Source organism: Schistocerca gregaria, chromosome X (assembly GCF_023897955.1).
Source record: "Schistocerca gregaria isolate iqSchGreg1 chromosome X, iqSchGreg1.2, whole genome shotgun sequence".
NCBI classification, from domain to species: Eukaryota; Metazoa; Arthropoda; class Insecta; order Orthoptera; family Acrididae; genus Schistocerca; species Schistocerca gregaria.
This window is the reverse complement of record NC_064931.1, coordinates 239,929,693-239,948,157: the sequence shown is the minus strand read 5'-3', so window position 1 is coordinate 239,948,157 and position 18,465 is coordinate 239,929,693.

The window sequence follows — 18,465 nt, the reverse complement described above, 5'->3', positions numbered from 1 at the left end:
TACATTCCCTTATCCTCGTTTCGAAGAGAATATCTACTTCTAATTTGCTCTTGTGTATTAAATGATACTGATATTGTGCTTCACTTCCGTGGAAGGTTGTGATAATCCTTTCCAACTCATCAGACGGACGCTGACTGAGAGTGTTATGACGTTACTTACTGATACTAGAATCAATATTGTACTTTTGCTCTACCTTTTCTGTCGGATCTAAAGAGTTTCTTTGTCTTACTATTGTTAGAGCGGCTAAGAGAGAAGAAAAGCAGCAGAGCCATGATAAGAAACGCCGTCAGAACTCAAAGAACGGCACTGGTGCGAGGAAACGCCAAAAAAAGGCTGAGGTACCCCAACAAGAAACACAAACGCTGGAACAGAACAACACTGAGTCAGCTGAAACACCATCCATTACCGCTGGCTGTGAAGGATGGAGTGGAGGGAAGGTAAGTCCACCTAGTTGGTTAATAAGCACCCACATTTTTGTAGAAGTAGATTTTTGGGTACCTAATACATTATTATTATTATTATTATTATTATTGTACGGCACAGAATAGCCGTTTCTGTGACTTATACAGTACCAATGCTTTCAACGTGGGTGATTTTGAAAGATTCGGTCACTTTATTTTGCTTGGGAATGTTTCTGTGGTAAGAGCGATACGAGTAAGATACCTTACCAATTAAAAGCTCTGTTCAACAGCATAATACACATATTTCGTACTATTTACTGTAAACCATTGGTATAATACATACAAAATGACTTGCAGCCAAAGTTTTACACACACATTTGAGCATAAATAAAAATGAACACGGCAACATGTCATTTCACAGTTGCGTCTCAACAAGTGGATGACCATTGTCGTCAAGTGCTGGTATTATGGGGCACCAACTAAGTTTCGTAATTATGTCATCCTTCTTTTATTAGAATCCAGATTCTCAGGGTCATTTGTCGCATCAATGGCGCACAAGATCCTAGCGACGGAATTCTGCACAACAAAATGAGAAAAAAAGAAGTTATATGTAGGAACATTCTGATTTTAAGACACAAAGTTCATCGTGAGATTATGATTCAAACACAGTGAAAGAGAGCGCTAGGTAATTCCCACCTCCTATTTATTACTTTCTTTTGATTTTCGTTAACAATATCGGTGAATTATCTAAAACGTTATTACTTAAAGCTTTGTGTTGGGTATGCAATACAAAAATGGAAACGAACGTTTAAATCTCAGGTGAGAGTTGCAATTTAAGTTCAGTAGATTCTATCTGGGAAAACTGCGATAGCCACAGAAAGTTTATAATTCATGTTCCCCTTCGTCTTATTACAGGGCTGCAAATCCTGATTTGCCAGACGTTGTTCTATCTCTCTAACTTAAGAGAAGTTTCATAATTACAGCGGCACTAATCTCTATGCACTGTGCAATTCAATGCAAAATATTGTCAATATGCAACAATTCTTTTTGAAGCAGTTCTAATATTATGTGCCTGTTTGTCAAGCCACGGTAAAACTGATGAGCTTCTGTGGATTTGTTCTCTTATGGTTAATTTAGAGCACCTATAGAGCGTCTCGAGTTTAGAAAACACTGTTTCCAAGAGAATACTTAACATTAGATTATGTTAAAATTAAATAGCCTGAAGACTGCTCAACGACTACTACCTGTAGGAGTGTATTATTAACCATATAGCACCATAGTTATTAAAGGTTCTAGAGTATATCAACTGCATGATTAGCGATTTACAAAATATGATTTGTTTGCATTAAATCTAATGTTATGTGAGATAAGTTAAAAATTTTGTAAACGTCCATTTAAAATCATTTGGAGCTCATTTTTCAACATTGCTTCTTCGGATGGAACTAGGGACGTTTTAACATGTTGTTGTTGTGGTCTTCAGTCTGAAGACTGGTTTGGTGCAGCTCTCGATTCAGTGAAAGCCTCTTCTTCTCCGAGTAACTACTGCAACCTACATCCGCCTCAATTTGCTTACTTTATTAATCTCTCGGATTCCTTCTAATGTTTTGACTTCCCACTCTTCACTCCACAAAACTGGTGATGCCTTGATGGCTCAGAATGTTTTCTACCAATCGGTATCTTCTTACAGTTAAGTTGTGCCACAAATTTCTTTTCTCCCCAGTTCTATTGAGAACCTTCTCATTATTTACGTGAGCGGTCTATCTAGTCTTCAGCAATCTTACCTAGCACCACATTTCAAAAGCTTCTATTCTCTTCTTGTATAAACTGTTTATAGTCCATGTTTAACTTCTATAAATGCCTACACTACACACAAATACTTTCAGAAAGGACTTCCTGACATCCAAATCTATGCTAGATTTTAACAAATTTATCTTTTCAGAAACGCTTCTCTTGCCATTGCCAGTCTACATTTTATACCCTTTCTTCTTCGATCATGATCAGTTATTGTGCTGCCCAAATAGAAAACTGATCTAATACTTTAAGTTTCTCATTTCCTGATCTAATTCCCTCGGCACCCTCTGATTTAATTCGACTGCATTCCATTAGCCTTGTTTTGCTTTGGTTGATACTCGTCTTATATCCTGCTTTCCAGAAATTGTCCATTCTATTCAACTGCTCTTCTAAGTCCTATGCTGTCTCTGATAAAATTCCAATGTCACCATCAAACCTCAGAGGTTTTATTTCTTTTTCCTTGATTTTTATTCCTATTCAAAATTTGGCTTCTCCTGTTTGCATGAAGTACAGATTGAATACCATCAGGGATATGCTACGCACTGTCTCACTCCCATCACAACCACTGCTTCACTTTCATTCCCCTCGACTCTTATAACTGCTATCTGGTTTCTGTACAAACTATAAATTGCCTTCGCTCCCTTTGTTTTACCCATGTTGCCTTTAGACATTATCAAAATCTTTATTTAAATGCACATATGCTCTAAACGTAAGTTTGCCTTTCCTTGACCTATCTTTTATGAGAGGTTGTAGGTGTTCCTACATTTCTCGAGAATCCAAACTGATCTTCACCAAGGTCGGTTTTTACCAATTTTTCCGTTCTTCTATAAGGAATTCGTATTCGTATTTTGCAACTGTAGCTTATTAACCTGATAGATCGAAAATGTTCACACCTGTCAGCACCTGCTTTCTTTGGAATTGAAATTATTATATTCTTCTTGAAGTGTGAGGATATTTCGCCTAACTCACACATCTATATCACCATGTGGAAGACTTGTCATGGAGACACTCACAAGGATATCGTTAGTTCTACTGGAATGTTGTCTAATACTGGGGACTTGTTTTGACTTAGGACTCTGAGTGCTCTCTCAAATTCTTCACTTAGTATCATATCTCCCATGCCAAGTTCATTTACGTACTCTTCCATTTCCATAATATTGCCCTCAAGTGCTTCTCCCTTTTAAAGACCCTCTATGTACTCTTCCATCTTTCTGCTTTCCCTTCTTCTACCATATATAAATAAAAATAACGTGTCTTAGGCACGAAAGACAATCCTGGATTAGACCTTCATATGCATTCTCTTTCTCATTGTGTCGATGTGCGGAAGCTGAACAGATTGCAGTTACACTAAGGATGACACTCTCCTTTTCTTAGTGGGTATAGCATTAAGTATGTGCTCATGGTATAGGCGCTGGCGGCGGACATCGATCTGGGACATGGGATGCCGCAGCAGTACTGCTCACCCCCTTCATTTCTGCCGCCATCTTCACGTAAAGGATGCCCATCACCCACACTGCAAGCTGCTTCGATAGATTCTCTCCATCCACAAATAACTGCCAGCCCCCAGTCGATGTTGGTGAACGATCAAGCAGCGCTTCAGAGTCCACAGTAAGTACTTTTTCCTTTATGTCAGTAGTACAGATCACAAAATCAAAGACATTCAAGAAATGTTTAAGACAAACCATTTACTTGCACCATGACCACGAAATAAAAATGGTGTGCCACAGTCATCACAAAGTTTCGCACCCTGAAGGCTCACTTGTTGTGGGTTAGAAAGCATGCAGGACGTTGAGCTAGGTACCCACTCTTAAGGAATGCGAATAGAACCATGTTTTTGTAAGGGGCTGATGAGAAATCATGGAAAAAGATTGCACGCAACCAAATGCGAAACTGTCTCAAGTGAAGGTTATTGTGAAACTGAGTACCATTTCAGGCGTGGCTGCAGAAAGTGCGATAATATGTTTTACAGGTACGTAAAAAAAATATCCAGGGGCTGAATTTGCTCAGTGGTTTCAGGTGGTTTGAACTGCAAAGTCGCACAGTTTTCAGGAGGTGGTGATGGTGGTGGTGGTGGTGGTTAGTGTTTAACGTCCCGTCGGCAACGAGGTCATTAGAGACGGAGCGCAAGGGAAGGATTGGGAAGAAAATCGGCCGTGCCCTTTCAAAGGAACCATCCCGGCATTTGCCTGAAACGATTTAGGGAAATCACGGAAAACCTAAATCAGGATGGCCGGAGACGAGATTGAACCGTCGTCCTCCCGAATGCGAGTCCAGTGTGCTAACCACTGCGCCACCTCGCTCGGTTTCAGGAGGCATACTTTGATCGGAAGGAGTATAATTTTTCTACGCAGACTAGAAATCAAACAAAAACAAGTTGTTTTGACCATCCGTTGGCCAAAAGCAGTTCTGATGCCATGACTGTAGTTCTGTTACGCCCATTTTCCCATGCTTGCTTGATGTGACGTAAATATTCCCTACTGTACTTTCAAGATCACATGTATCAGAAAGCATAGTAGGGGGCAGAGCACCTCCATCTTCTTGTACCACAATAAATAACTTTACAGCTAATTTACTATCCAGATAAATAGTCGGCCTAATCGTTACGAATCTGTTCAGATATTGATGTTAGCTGTCCTTGATAGAACTGTCTTGGTACCTGTAATTTCCTTCATATCATTCACTTTTTAAACCTATTTTGATCGGAAATGAAAACGAATTCCTCACTTGAATGATAGGATAAGTCTTTTACCTTAACTAAAAGTTTTCAGCCTGATTCCGCAACATCGTATACATCGGCGGCAAGTTGGCCTTTGTTTGCAATTTCGTTATCTTACGTCTTCCAGATCTCTAAAACTGTGCGAAGTTACGCAACCATCAACATTTTCCCTTGAAATCACTGTAATCTGTGACGCTCGCAATTTCATGTGCATAACGTGGTAGGTCTCTATCATGCACATCCTGTAAATAGTATCGAGGAACACCAGTTTTGTAACAAAAAATGCCTCTGAGCACTATGGGACTTAACATCTGAGGTCATCAGTCCCCTAAACTTAGAACTACTTAAACCTAAGGACATCACACACATCCATGCCCGAAGCAGGATTCGAACCTGCGACCGTAACAGCAGCGCGGTTCAGGACTGAAGCGCCTAGAACTGCTCAGTCACAGCGGCCGGCTCCAGTTTTGTAACAAGTGTACCTTGTCCTCCCTTGAATATCCGTAGTTTTTCTTATCCACTGCATGGTCATAGTGTGCAGGCTTATTCAAAATCTATTCATAATTATCTTTCTACTATGCTGCTGTTGATCTTCCATGTACTTAATTATGTTTAGTACCCGCTTCTTGGACAACGAGTGTCCTTTATTACGTTTCTCTGGAGACAGCCTTTGTGGCACCCTGTCTTACAAAGATGATGAACTACGTGACTCTACACCTGTTTCGATATTACTTTCACTCGTCAAGCACGTATCGCCATCATTGTACACCTCATGTTTATTTTCCTCAGAGTCGAGACTATACGACACCAGACATTCCAGTGTCTCATATTGCAGAAATCCTGATGTTTCATCTGCCACATCTTTCTTACTCTGCGAATATATTGACGAAAAGAAACGCACAACAAGAAGATTCTCTGATGGAGAAAAATCAGAATAACTTTGTGGACATAATACATTTCGTGCGGTGCTTATTGCACATGTTCATAACCTAAAAACAGAAATAAAAAAGCGAGAAGAAAAGTATATCGAAGTGCTCGATCTTTCCTTGCATTGAACTGACAAAATAGCAAAGGAAGAAGCCAAGGAACTACTAACAGAATATGTCAAAAGTCGAGGTGATATCGATTAAGAAAGTTTTCGTTGTGAAATTCTTGATTTCAGTGAATATTCAAAGCGTTTCCTCAAAGAGAAGGCTCCTAAACGTTTCACCAGTCGAATTATGTTAGTTAATGTTTGAAAAATATAATCTGGGTTATATTGTTCCAAATGTGATGATTCTTTACCGAATATTCATCTAAATACCAATTGTTAACTGCGTAGCTGAGAGACGATTCTCCAAACTAGCCCATATCGAGAACAAATTAGGTGCTACCATGCAAGAAGGATGCATTTTCACTCTCGGCTTATTTTCAGTTGAGCATGAACCAGTTCTCTTGACTTCCAGGATGAGGCAGGGGACTTCCCTATGACGAAAGCGAGATATATAATAGGATAACTTAATGTTTCTAATGCAGTCGGAAAGTTCAGTTAGGTATAATACAGGGTAACGCAGGGGAACGGGAAATTTTGAACGTTACAGTTGGCACCACTGTAGCGCCGGCAGATGTTCGAAACTTTGCACAGTTGATGTGAACGCATTGCCATTTAGCAATCATGAAGAATTGGACTGGTGCGGAACGTGCAGTAGCTGTGAGAGCGTTTTACAAAAATGGTGATAGTGCGACTGCCGCGCAGAGAACATTTCGACAACATTACCAGCTTTGACGCCATGGACGTGTCCCATCTGCGCATGCGATTACAACGTGGGGGCGTAATTTTGAAGAAACAGGATCTGCCTTGAAAAGAAACCTCCAGGTGGCCTTCCAAAGGTACGTACCCCAGAGAACATTGCAGCTGCTGGAGCTGCAATCGAGAGAAGTCCTCGCCACTCCGTTCGACAGCATTCATCTTCGCTAGGGATTAAGCGACGAAGCTTACAAAGAATACTGCAAGAATTAGACGTCCATCCCTATAAGTTGCAGATTGTGCAACACTTACATGAATGAGACCCAGCGTCACGTATGGAGTTTAGTAACCAGATATTGGCTTAAATCAACAAGGACGCGAATTTCCTTGGTAACCTATGGATATGAGACGAAGCCCATTTCCACCTGAACGGATTCGTGAACAAACAGAATTTTCGTTATCGGGCAAAGGACAATTCTTGTGAGTTTCACCAGCGACCACTAAATAGCACCAAGGTCACAATATGGTGTGCTGTATCATGCCATGGTGTTTTTTTTAACGTGAGGATGGTAGTGCAGTGACAGTAACATCCGCTCGATGTGTTGAAATGCTTCAAACATTCTTTACACCGAGACTGTACGAGCTTAATCTTAACGTCGAAAACATGTGGTTTCAGCTGGACAGAGCCACGTCACACACTGCTCGACAATCGATGGCAGCAGTTCGTCAATTGTTTGGAAGGCGCATTATTTCACGTAACGGTGACATTGCATGGCCTGCGAGATTCCCTGCTCTTAGTGTGTGTGACTTCTTCCTGTGGGGATATCTTAAAGGCAAGGTGTACTGTACACGTCCTGCAACAATCCATGAACTGAAGGAGAACATTGAAAACGAAATCACTGCCATTCCCCAAGATTTGCTACACCGCGCATTCCAGAGTTTTCATAACAGGCTGTTAGAGTGCGAACGGCGAATGGGAGCACATCTTTCCGATGTCATCTTTAAAAAGTGAAGAGACACTTTTGGACATGTTGATTTTAAAGACATACTGAATAATGGCATACTGAATACATTCACTTTCGTTAATAAATTACTAGTTTTATGAATTTATTCATGGAAATGACGTTATTTCGAAATTTTCCGTTTCCCTGCACCACCCTGTATCATCTAATGCATGGCATGGTTGATGTTGTAGAAGTTTGTATATTCGGTTAGCTTTGGTATTGTACTTTCATAGAAATGTATTAGGTCTACATGAGGCAAGCAGGGGACACATGTTTTCCCTACTCCCAGGCCTCCACATAGGTTAATCAGATCCTGGGCACTAATCAACAATTTTTTTTAAAACTGTTACCCATTTTTGCCCCGTGAAAAAACCACGAATAACAGTGAATTGTACAGCCGTTGCTGCCTAGTGTGCGAATCGGCGAATAAGTAGACGCAACCGTGACAAGCAAACGTTAACACCGTGGGGCGCAAAGTCCAAAGTGCTCACAGGCGGATGTAGTTGTTACGGGAGTGACTAGCAGAGAAAAGAAAATCAATGCAGTGTATTATGTTACATTATAGACGTCTTCCATCAATCGGGATACTCATTTGTTGACATTAAATATTTTATAACAATTCCTGTAGAGAAGTTCTCATGACACTTTTTCCACAATCTACGTTTTACTGATAATGAAGCAGGCCGTTTTTGTATTGCCTGTAATGGTCACAAAAATGCGAAGTCTATTGGATGACGAAAACAAATATTTTCCTTTCACCCGACACACATGAAAAATGAAAAAGTGATGCACAGAGACACCCTTGATAGCCATTATTAGTTTTATTTTGACAGAACTGGAACTGATTAATTAATGGGCGTGGGGTTGTTCTGCATATTGTGTTGTTACCAGGCATACTTAATCAATCCATTAAATGTGGTAACGCGAACTGGCAATGCGGAAATGACTGATGATTAACAGTACTATGCCTCTGATATTCCTGAAATAACGAATACATACTGCAATTTATATTGGCCGACAACTTTCTGAAGAATGTCTAATGGTGTTGAATTTTTTTTTAATTCACAGGCAGATACTTTTCACTGGCATTGTTGTACAAGGACGTGTCATAGCATTTATCGACTGTACTAGCATCTCCGCCTTTTTTTCCTTCGAAATGATTAAGTAAAGTTTGGGTGCAGTTCTTGCACAAAAATAATACTCAAAAGTTTAGAGTATAAGAAGAAGGTCTTCACATCTACTACGAATTTTTCTGCAGTATTTCCTATTGATGAACTCTCCTCTACTGTTGTACTTGAGGTACATTTCCTAATTTTGCGTCTTCCTATTCCATATAATTTTCCTCATGGGAGAGGCCTTGAAACCAGTAATGTTCGTTTCGCTAGGAGTTTAGAGTGAACTGCCTCGTAGGTCCCCCTCCGTCACGGTGGCCTGACTCTTATTAACAGTTATTTAGTTAGAACTTCATGCAAATCTTTCTTCCATTGATACATTTCAGGTTCAGATTTTAAGAAACGAAACCGGCTGGGCACACTGCTTGAACTTAAGCGTTTTATTCCTCCTTCGTTTAACCAAAGGAATTACAGGCCTCCTTTTGTCACTGAAACTTGTTACTGTACATGTTTTCTTCTGTTTTGGTGGGTACTCCATTATTGTTCTGGACTTTAATTATCAGCCTACCATCGTTCGAGCCACAGTTCACGGAATTATCTGAGAGATTTACTGTGCTTCTAACGCTCTACAATTTCTAACAAAATGTCAACATCATTAGAATGAATATCCAAAAAAATTAACTAAAAGAAACTCACGTGTAGGTTTTCAGGACATGCAAATGATTTCACCTGCATTCCACGTGTTTCCTATTTCATCTTCGTAAGGAGGTACCACAAAAGCAACAGTTAGTTATAACTGATATCAAGTGAGTTGCAAAATCGAGCAAATAGTGAGTGTGAACAATATATTTGCTAGGGTAACTATCAATCGAAACTGAAATTACAAGTTACGATCACGTTGAGTCGTGTTATTTGTTTACCGATGTCCCATCAACCAAGGTTGTGTGGGCATCGTCCTGCACAAACATTGACTGCTAAAGCTACAACAGGGGTGTACACTTCCCCAGCTGCCTGATGAGCTACGATTTTTGAAATATTTATTATTATTTAAAACTTACGTGCAATGTGTCTTAGTGGCTAAAATTTTGACATCGTGTTTCTTTCGGTGTATTCTTCTGGTATAAAATATTTCAGGACAGGTTTCGACAAGACGTATTAGACTCTTCCCTTTTAATTAGGGCTGCATATGAAAACCTTGGCTGCAAACAACAATAGATGAGGTGACTGTTTTGATAAATTGTGGAGTAAAATTTCAATTAAAGTCTAACCAATAAGATTTCGCTTAGGATAAGCTAGCAATAAATTACCATTGTGTACTTTGTGGGGAAGATCAAGAAATATTAGTTAGAAAAATATTAGTTAGAAACTTCACAAAAAATCAAATAAAAGGTCCACATTGTTCATTTTTTGATACTAAGACCAATTTTTGCAACAATAGAGAATAAGAATGTCAAAACTTAACCTTTGATCAGCGCAACACAAAATTACTTCTATCGTCACCTTACTAGAACACATAAGCAATGTTAAGGATGGCCCTTAATATATTTGCCACCATAGTGTCATATAATTTCACAGAAACTACAGTAAGGGACACAATAATATTTACTTGCTTAAATAACTATTCACAGTTACCTGATTGCAACAAATTTTAAAAAGCATTTACGCCGGCCGAAGGGGCGAGCGGTTCTAGGCGCTACAAAGGTAACAAAAGTGAGAATGTGGAATGGGAAGCAGAGCAGCCATTTCTTGGTTTACCGTGGAAATATCAACTAAACTGAATAAGCACGCCACGTAACGTGTTTTACAAACCTAACACCGTGTAGCGCAAAGTCCAAACTGCACACACGCGAATTTTAAGCACTTCAAGCCTATCAGAAATGTCTCAAAGTATAAGTTTTTTGAATAACTTGTAGTTCATATCTTTTTGAATCACATGTTATCGCTCCACTCCAGATATCTAAAAAAAAAAAAAAAAAAAAAAACTCGATGGGTGTCACATTATGACCGCGGGTCCCGTGAGAATGGGTGTCGTCTGCTGACGTTGCGGACATGTGATGCGGTAAAGTACTCATATTGTGTCCCTTAGTATTGTTTGAAACCGAGGTCTGTATGTAGTTATAAGGAACGGATGAGACATCATCGAAGACTGTTTAAAACCAGTGGTGATAGTCTTGAATGTGTTTGTGTGTATTTAGCTTTTAGAAGTGGTATATACACTGTTGTAATAGTCAATCACGATGAATGTACGTACGAGTATCTCAAACAACTTCTTGTCACCTGTCCCCCATGTATCACCAAAAGAGTGCTGGAGCTCAATCAGCCACTCAATATAAATGTCTCAATTGCCTGTAAATTCCAACTTCCAAGTCCTTAAGGAAATGTATGTGAACACCAAAAACGCTCCTTCATGGCTCTCTCATCTCATCAGTGGCTCCTGCTCAATAAATCTTACACAACGACTTCTTTGAAAAAAACTGGAAACTTTCTAAATTCACGATTAGAAACTTGGCTGTAAAAGAAACTATGTAAGTTTCCACTACCGTGAATATAAATAACAGGTTTCTTGTGGGAATTAAAAGAAAATTACCAAAAGTTATATCAGAAATAAAACCCATGACCAATGTTCAGTCAACCAGCGATAATTATTGCTTCTGGTAGCGTATTGAATTGCAACTAGTTTGTATCCTGAAATGCCCTCATGAATCATGTGTTCAATTATTTTCCTTTTTCATATTCACAACACTTTGTCAATATGCATTCGAGAAAACAGTGAAATTGTATCCGTTAATGAGTACGGCTTCAGTGCTCGGCGTGTGGATGAATGGTTACAGGTATGACAGAACAACATGAAAATGAAGAGTATAAAGATGTTCCACTGCATATTTCGAAACATCGTAAACATGACAGACATGTGACTCTGTTAATGCTGCAGGTCGAAAATACAGAACTGTACCATTTCTGTAATATAAAAAATCTTTTGAGTCTAGTAAGTGTTATTTTCAGTCCAAAGAGAAGTTGATTGCACGTTTGGTTGACTTTTCATACATCAGATCCAGCACCAGTATCACGCCGAACGCAGGGGAACGGCACGTAAAATTCAACTTGTGTAACAGTCAGTTAAAGTCACAATTTGTTAAACGTATAGTTTTGAGTTCTATGTAGAATTGCTACTTTACTGATGAGTTTCAGCTGTACGGAGGTGTAACTGCATAGGAATCTTTAGCAAACAGCTATATCTCAATACATAAAAAATGAATTGTAGTGAACTGGGCAGATGATTGTTAGCACCCCAGAGAATGAAATATTTCGAACAGCAGAAATTAGTCAGGTCTGCAAGGAACACTTCAGTATACCGATGTGACACAGAGAGATCATTGCCATTTTACAGGCAGATATTGTGCAGCAGCCTATGATAGCTTTAATTGAAATTACTGATCTAATTTTGCGGTACCTATTGTCCTCCGCATTCTAAAAATGTACCACCCTTTATACTTCTGAGCCCTGAAGATGTGTGGGCGGTACAGTGAAAATAAATCCAGGACACGTTTCTGTGATTGCAGTGTACATGAGAAAGTATACAACTTTCGATAAATCTATTTTAGTGAGATACCGTGGTGACATAACATTTCGTTTTATAGATTTGTTCAAACTTCTGGGATGCGTGTTCTGTTTTTAGCGGAATATAAAGATATATCACTCTTTTTTAATTACATGTTTATCACTCCACTCCAGATAACTCAAAATAGCTCGATGGGTGTCACATTATGACCACGGGACCCGTGAGACTGCGTGTCGTCCGCTGACGTTGCGGAGATGTGACGAGGTAAGGAAAGTGAAGAGAGTGGTCAGAAACTTCCTGAAAAATTAGTAACAATGTTGCACGGTAGGTTGTGCTGAAAAAGCCCGCAGACACAATTAGCCGTTGTCCTTATAGCGTACATGATAGTCCCCGAGATTCTTCAATTCGATGTTTACTACCATCCAATGCCCAATGTTTGTGTCTCTCTCTTTTCGGTTTTAGTAAACCAAACGAAGACCACGTTCTTGACACTATCTCTTGTTGGCCACTAGAATTTGCGCGCGCAACGGCCTGATTGCCAAATTTCACTGCTAATTAATTTGGTAACCGTGTAACGCACCGATTTTTTTTTCTAAACAACTGTTTCTTAGCCGAAATTACCCTGCAACACCATCAAAATCTGTTAAGACTGTTTCTGACGACCCTTCGTAAGCCAGGCAGAGACCATTGGGAAAACCGAGCGAGGTGGCGCAGTGGTTAGCACACTGGACTCGCATTCGGGAGGACGGCGGTTCAATCCCGCGTCCGGCCATCCTGATTTAGGTTTTCCGTGATTTTTCTAAATCGTTCCAGGCAAATGCCGGGATAGTTTCTTTGAAAGGGCACGGACGACTTCCTTACCCGTCCTCCCTAATCCGATGAGACCGATGACCTCGCTGTTTGGTCTCTTCCCTCAAACAATCCAATCCAGCCAATGGGAAATCATGCCGTCGAAGATACTAGGCACTATTGGGTTTATACGCTGACATAATGAAAGCGTCATGCTGTTATGTGTACGGTCACCTGGGAATGAAAATCTGGGAAAGGGCAAGGCTATTCCGCTGTTAGTGTACCACTGTCGTGAAGGACGTGATAGAAGGACGATAAAACAACTGGTAGGCTGTGCCAGATCTGACGACAGAAAACAATGCTGGTGCGGGCACAGGACCTATGGAACATACCGTTCAGCAAACGTTGTTGAACCTGTGATTTCGAAGCAGCAACCCAGACATTTTTATGTACTGAGCCAAAGACATCGTCAGTTACGAATAACCTGGAATGAGATCTTCTCGATTAGATAGTAGATCGTTGGAAACATGGCACCTGGTCAGATGAATCACGTGCCTATTTACAGCAAGTCGCTTCTCCAGACACGCACAGTGTCACGAACACAGACCTATGGGTGCAGTACATTCGCGAACATTCACCTGGGCCTGCATGGGACCTGTGGTGTGATAGGGGACCCCATGACAGCTGTTGCTGCGTGAAGACTATTGCAGACGATCTATATCTCTTCGTGGATGTCTACCTTAAAGGCAACACCAAATGTGAACAGAAGCGTTATTAAAAAAGTGGTCACAATGCTTTTGGTTACAATATACAAGGTAAGTTAGTAGGAAAGATACATGCTTTGAGACACGATAGTAAAACGGTTCAAATGGCCCTAAGCACTATGGGCTTAACTTCTGAGGTCATCAGTCCGCTAGAACGTAGAACTACTTAAACCTAACTATCCTAAGGACACCACACACATCCATGCCCGAGGCAGGATTCAAACCTGCGACCTTAGCGGTCGCGAGGTTCCAGGCTGTAGCGCCTAGAACCGCTCGGCCACACGGGCCGGCAGACGCGATAGTATTAGTGATTCTGTCAGACCCACCATACTTGCTCCGTCACTGCGAGAGGGCTGTACAAGCAATGATCACACGCAAGGCACAGCGGCCACACCAGGAACCGCGGTGTTGGCCGTCGAATGGCGCTAGCTGCGCAGCATTTGCGCACCGCCAACGTCAGTGTCAGCCAGTTTGCCGTGGCATACGGAGCTCCATCGCAGTCTTTAACACTGGTAGCATGCCACGACAGCGTGGACGTGAACCGTATGTGCAGATGACGGACTTAGAGCGAGGGCGTATAGTGGGCACGCGGGAGGCCGGGTGGACGTACCGCCGAATTGCTCAACACGTGGGGCGTGAGGTCTCCACAGTACATCGATGTTGTCGCCAGTGGTCGGCGGAAGGTGCACGTGCCCGTCGACCTGGGACCGGACCGCAGCGACGCACGGATGCACGCCAAGACCGTAGGATCCTACGCAGTGCCGTAGGGGACCGCACCGCCACTTCCCAGCAAATTAGGGACACTGTTGCTCCTGGGGTATCGGCGAGGACCATTCGCAACCGTCTCCATGAAGCTGGGCTACGGTCCCGCACACCGTTAGGCCGTCTTCCGCTCACGCCCCAACATCGTGCAGCCCGCCTCCAGCGGTGTCGCGACAGGCGTGAATGGAGGGACGAATGGAGACGTGTCGTCTTCAGCGATGAGAGTCGCTTCTGCCTTGGTGCCAATGATGGTCGTTTGGCGCCGTGCAGGTGAGCGCCACAATCAGGACTGCATACGACCGAGGCACACAGGGCCAACACCCGGCATCATGGTGTGGGGAGCGATCTCTTACACTGGCCGTACACCTCTGGTGATCGTCGAGGAGACATTGAATAGTGCACGGTACATCCAAACCGTCATCGAACCCATCGTTCTACCATTCCTAGACCGGCAAGGGAACTTGCTGTTCCAACAGGACAATGCACGTCCGCATGTATCCAGTGCCACCCAACGTGCTCTAGAAGGTGTAAGTCAACTACCCTGGCCAGCAATATCTCCGGATCTGTCCCCCATTGAGCATGTTTGGGACTGGATGAAGCGTCATCTCACGCGGTCTGCACGTCCAGCACGAACGCTGGTGCAACTGAGGCGCCAGGTGAAAATGGCATGGCAAGCCGTTCCACAGGACTACATCCAGCATCTCTACGATCGTCTCCATGGGAGAATAGCAGCCTGCATTGCTGCGAAAGGTGGATATCCACTGTACTAGTGCCGACATTGTGCATGCTCTGTTGCCTGTGTCTATGTGCCTGTGGTTCTGTCAGTGTGATCATGTGATGTATCTGACCGCAGGAATGTGTCAATAAAGTTTCGCCTTCCTGGGACAATGAATTCACTGTGTTCTTATTTCAATTTCCAGGAGTGTAGTTCTGTTTTCAAGAGGGATTTTATTATTATTACTATTATTATTATTATTATTATTATTATTATTATTATTATTAGAGATATTGCTGTATTTTGTGTGTGTACTTTTACAGAATATATTAATCGGTTTTAACTCTAAACTTATACTTATTGTCATTGTTTTTGATCATGCTGAGTAAATAGCCAGTAGTAATGTGCACTACGAGACTGGAAATTATGGTCAGTATGATCTCCATAGCTTTCTAGCTAACCACAAAAATAGTTTTCAGGGTCTTGCAAACGGCAAAGGCAGGTGTAAAGCAGGCACAGACAATTTAAGTGCCTGTTATGACGAAAAAACAACAACCGTTCCGACTATTTACCCGCTGTCCTACACTATGGCGTTCCCGAGAATACTTTGATCGCGACAGTTTCCTAGAGGGCAGTTAATTCAGGAAGTTAGTTACGAATAATTCCACAATTTACTGTTAAAATTTTGACAGTGGAAATGTCTTTACTTTCTACGCCTTCTGATTTCGCTCCCTGTAAATAGACTGGGAAGGGTTCATCTATGCATGGGACGGTAATATCCTAGTCCCACTGTTGACAGTCTCCAACCAATGGTGCGTAACCACAAAAAATGTTGCAGGAAGCGCATTGCTTTTTCCCATATCAACGTCGGTGATTCCCAGCAGTTACCAAGTGCTTGGTGCACAATTCAACGACCCATGGTCAGATGTTTATTTATTTTATTTTTATGTGGCCTACCGTAACCGAGACGACGAGTACTACTGTCCTCACATCTATGTGACTACTTTGCTCTTCACACTCAAGTACCTAGCAGAGTTTCAGTGGAATCGCCTTCCGACTGTTTTTCTACTGTTCCACTGTTCCACTCTCAAGCTGAAAAAAAGAACAACTACAAATAGGTATTCATTTAATAAACTGAAAATAACTCCACAGTATAAACTCGAGCTCAGTGAAAGAATTAAGTCTACTTACATAACAGAGGTCGACAAGAAATGCTGGGGAAGTATAATCTGTCTGTAAAATGAAAGGTGAGCACTTATTGTCATGGGAGAAGTTGCCTTTCTTGCAGGAACGCAACAGCTGTCGTACAGGATGAAAAGAACCAATTTTTCTTCCAGAGATGTGGAACAGTAGGCAGAGACTTACGTAGAGCTTGTCCATATATGTTTCTTGCTTTGGTATTATTAGTAAAACATATCATTATCACTATAGTGATAATGCGTTCTGGGCATATCTGCAAACTGTGTCGCCAGTTACTTATAAGGCACAGCGGACGGTCGATATTACTTTGTAAAACACCGTACACCTCAGTTACTTCTTCTAGAGTAGTGATGTAGATACAGTTGCGAATCATCTTCACGCTCTTCAGTTTACAGACCTATTAATGAGGTAAGTGTCTGTTGACAATCCGGTGACCTACGTTCCCTCGCACTTCTACCCACTTTCCACACCCACTCAATTCTGCTACACCTACGAATCATAATTTATACTTCATTACAGCTCTACTACTTTTCGATGTGGTGCACGCATTCGATGTTTGTTCCCAGTCGATTTTATTTAACACAAATATTAATTTATTATCAACGGAAATCGTCTTTAAACTGTACCAAACCTCAATGCTCACACTCCACAAGTGGAAATTTTTAGTGTTTTATTTATGGCACTCCAGCTATCACTTTTCAGGCGTTTACGACTACACGAATTTTTCCACTGTGTGCCCTTTTTGGTTTGGGGAGAATCGGGGCGAAGTACACATGAGAGAGACTTGGTGTTTGGATGCATGGCTATGAGGTAGTTCAAGTTTCCTAGCAGGCCACATTAGTCTAGATCTGTATTTTGTAGAATGTTCTGCTATGATACTATTACGTTTTTGGTTGCCAGTGTTTTGTTCGCACATGGTCCTTAAAGCTGTTAATCAGTGTCACGATCGAAGTTTTATGCAAATTTAACCAAAACATTAAAATGAACCTAGTCATTGTTCATATTTAACGACTTCTTTGTAAATCTGCGACCGTCACATATCTTGCCTCAACATTGCGGGACAGGATGTTGTCATCAATTACGGTTTGTAGGCTCGCTCTCTATGAAGCTCTGATGTTAGGTGGAGTGCCACAATATTGTATAAGGAGAGGATAAAAGAGAATCTTACAAATTGGAGAGATCAAAAAAGAAATTATTCTCATTAAATACAGGCATAAAATAAGCAGATGAGACTGCAAAAGCCTGAAGCCATGACTACTACACAGTCATGGGGAAAGCAGCCCCAAAAATAAAATGATACAAGTTCTTCGAGGAGTTGCGACTACTCTTGTGGTAAACAAGACTGTGTCTCTGTTGTTCTTCGCATTAGAAGCAGTGGTTTATATCGAAAGGGAGACTGAATCTGTATTATTTTGCTAGCCGATATAGCGAGGCGGCAGAAAGAAGTAGGGAAGAGACCAGTAACGAGCGGCGTCGAGGGCTGGGGTAGCGGCAGTCGGCAGAGCGCTGTCTGGATTTCCGGGTTAGTTAAGTGCCTGTCTGTCTGAAAGCTCAGGAGCAATGCCAACATGGCGAGATAAGGTCAAAGCCAATACGCAAACACTTACAATACTCAACAGAAGCCGGCCGCGGTAGCCGAGCGGCTCTAGGCGCTTCAATCCGGAACCGCGCTGCTGCTACGGTCGCAGGTTCGAATCCTGCCTCGATCATGGATGTGTGTGATGCCTTTAGGTTTAAGTAGTTCTAAGTTTAGGGGACTGATGACCACAGCTCTAGGCGCTTCGATCCGGAACCGCGCTGCTGCTACGGTCGCAGGTTCGAATCCTGCCTCGGTCATGGATGTGTGTGATGCCTTTAGGTTTAAGTAGTTCTAAGTTTAGGGGACTGATGACCACAGCCGTTAAGTCCCATAGTGCTTAGAGCCAT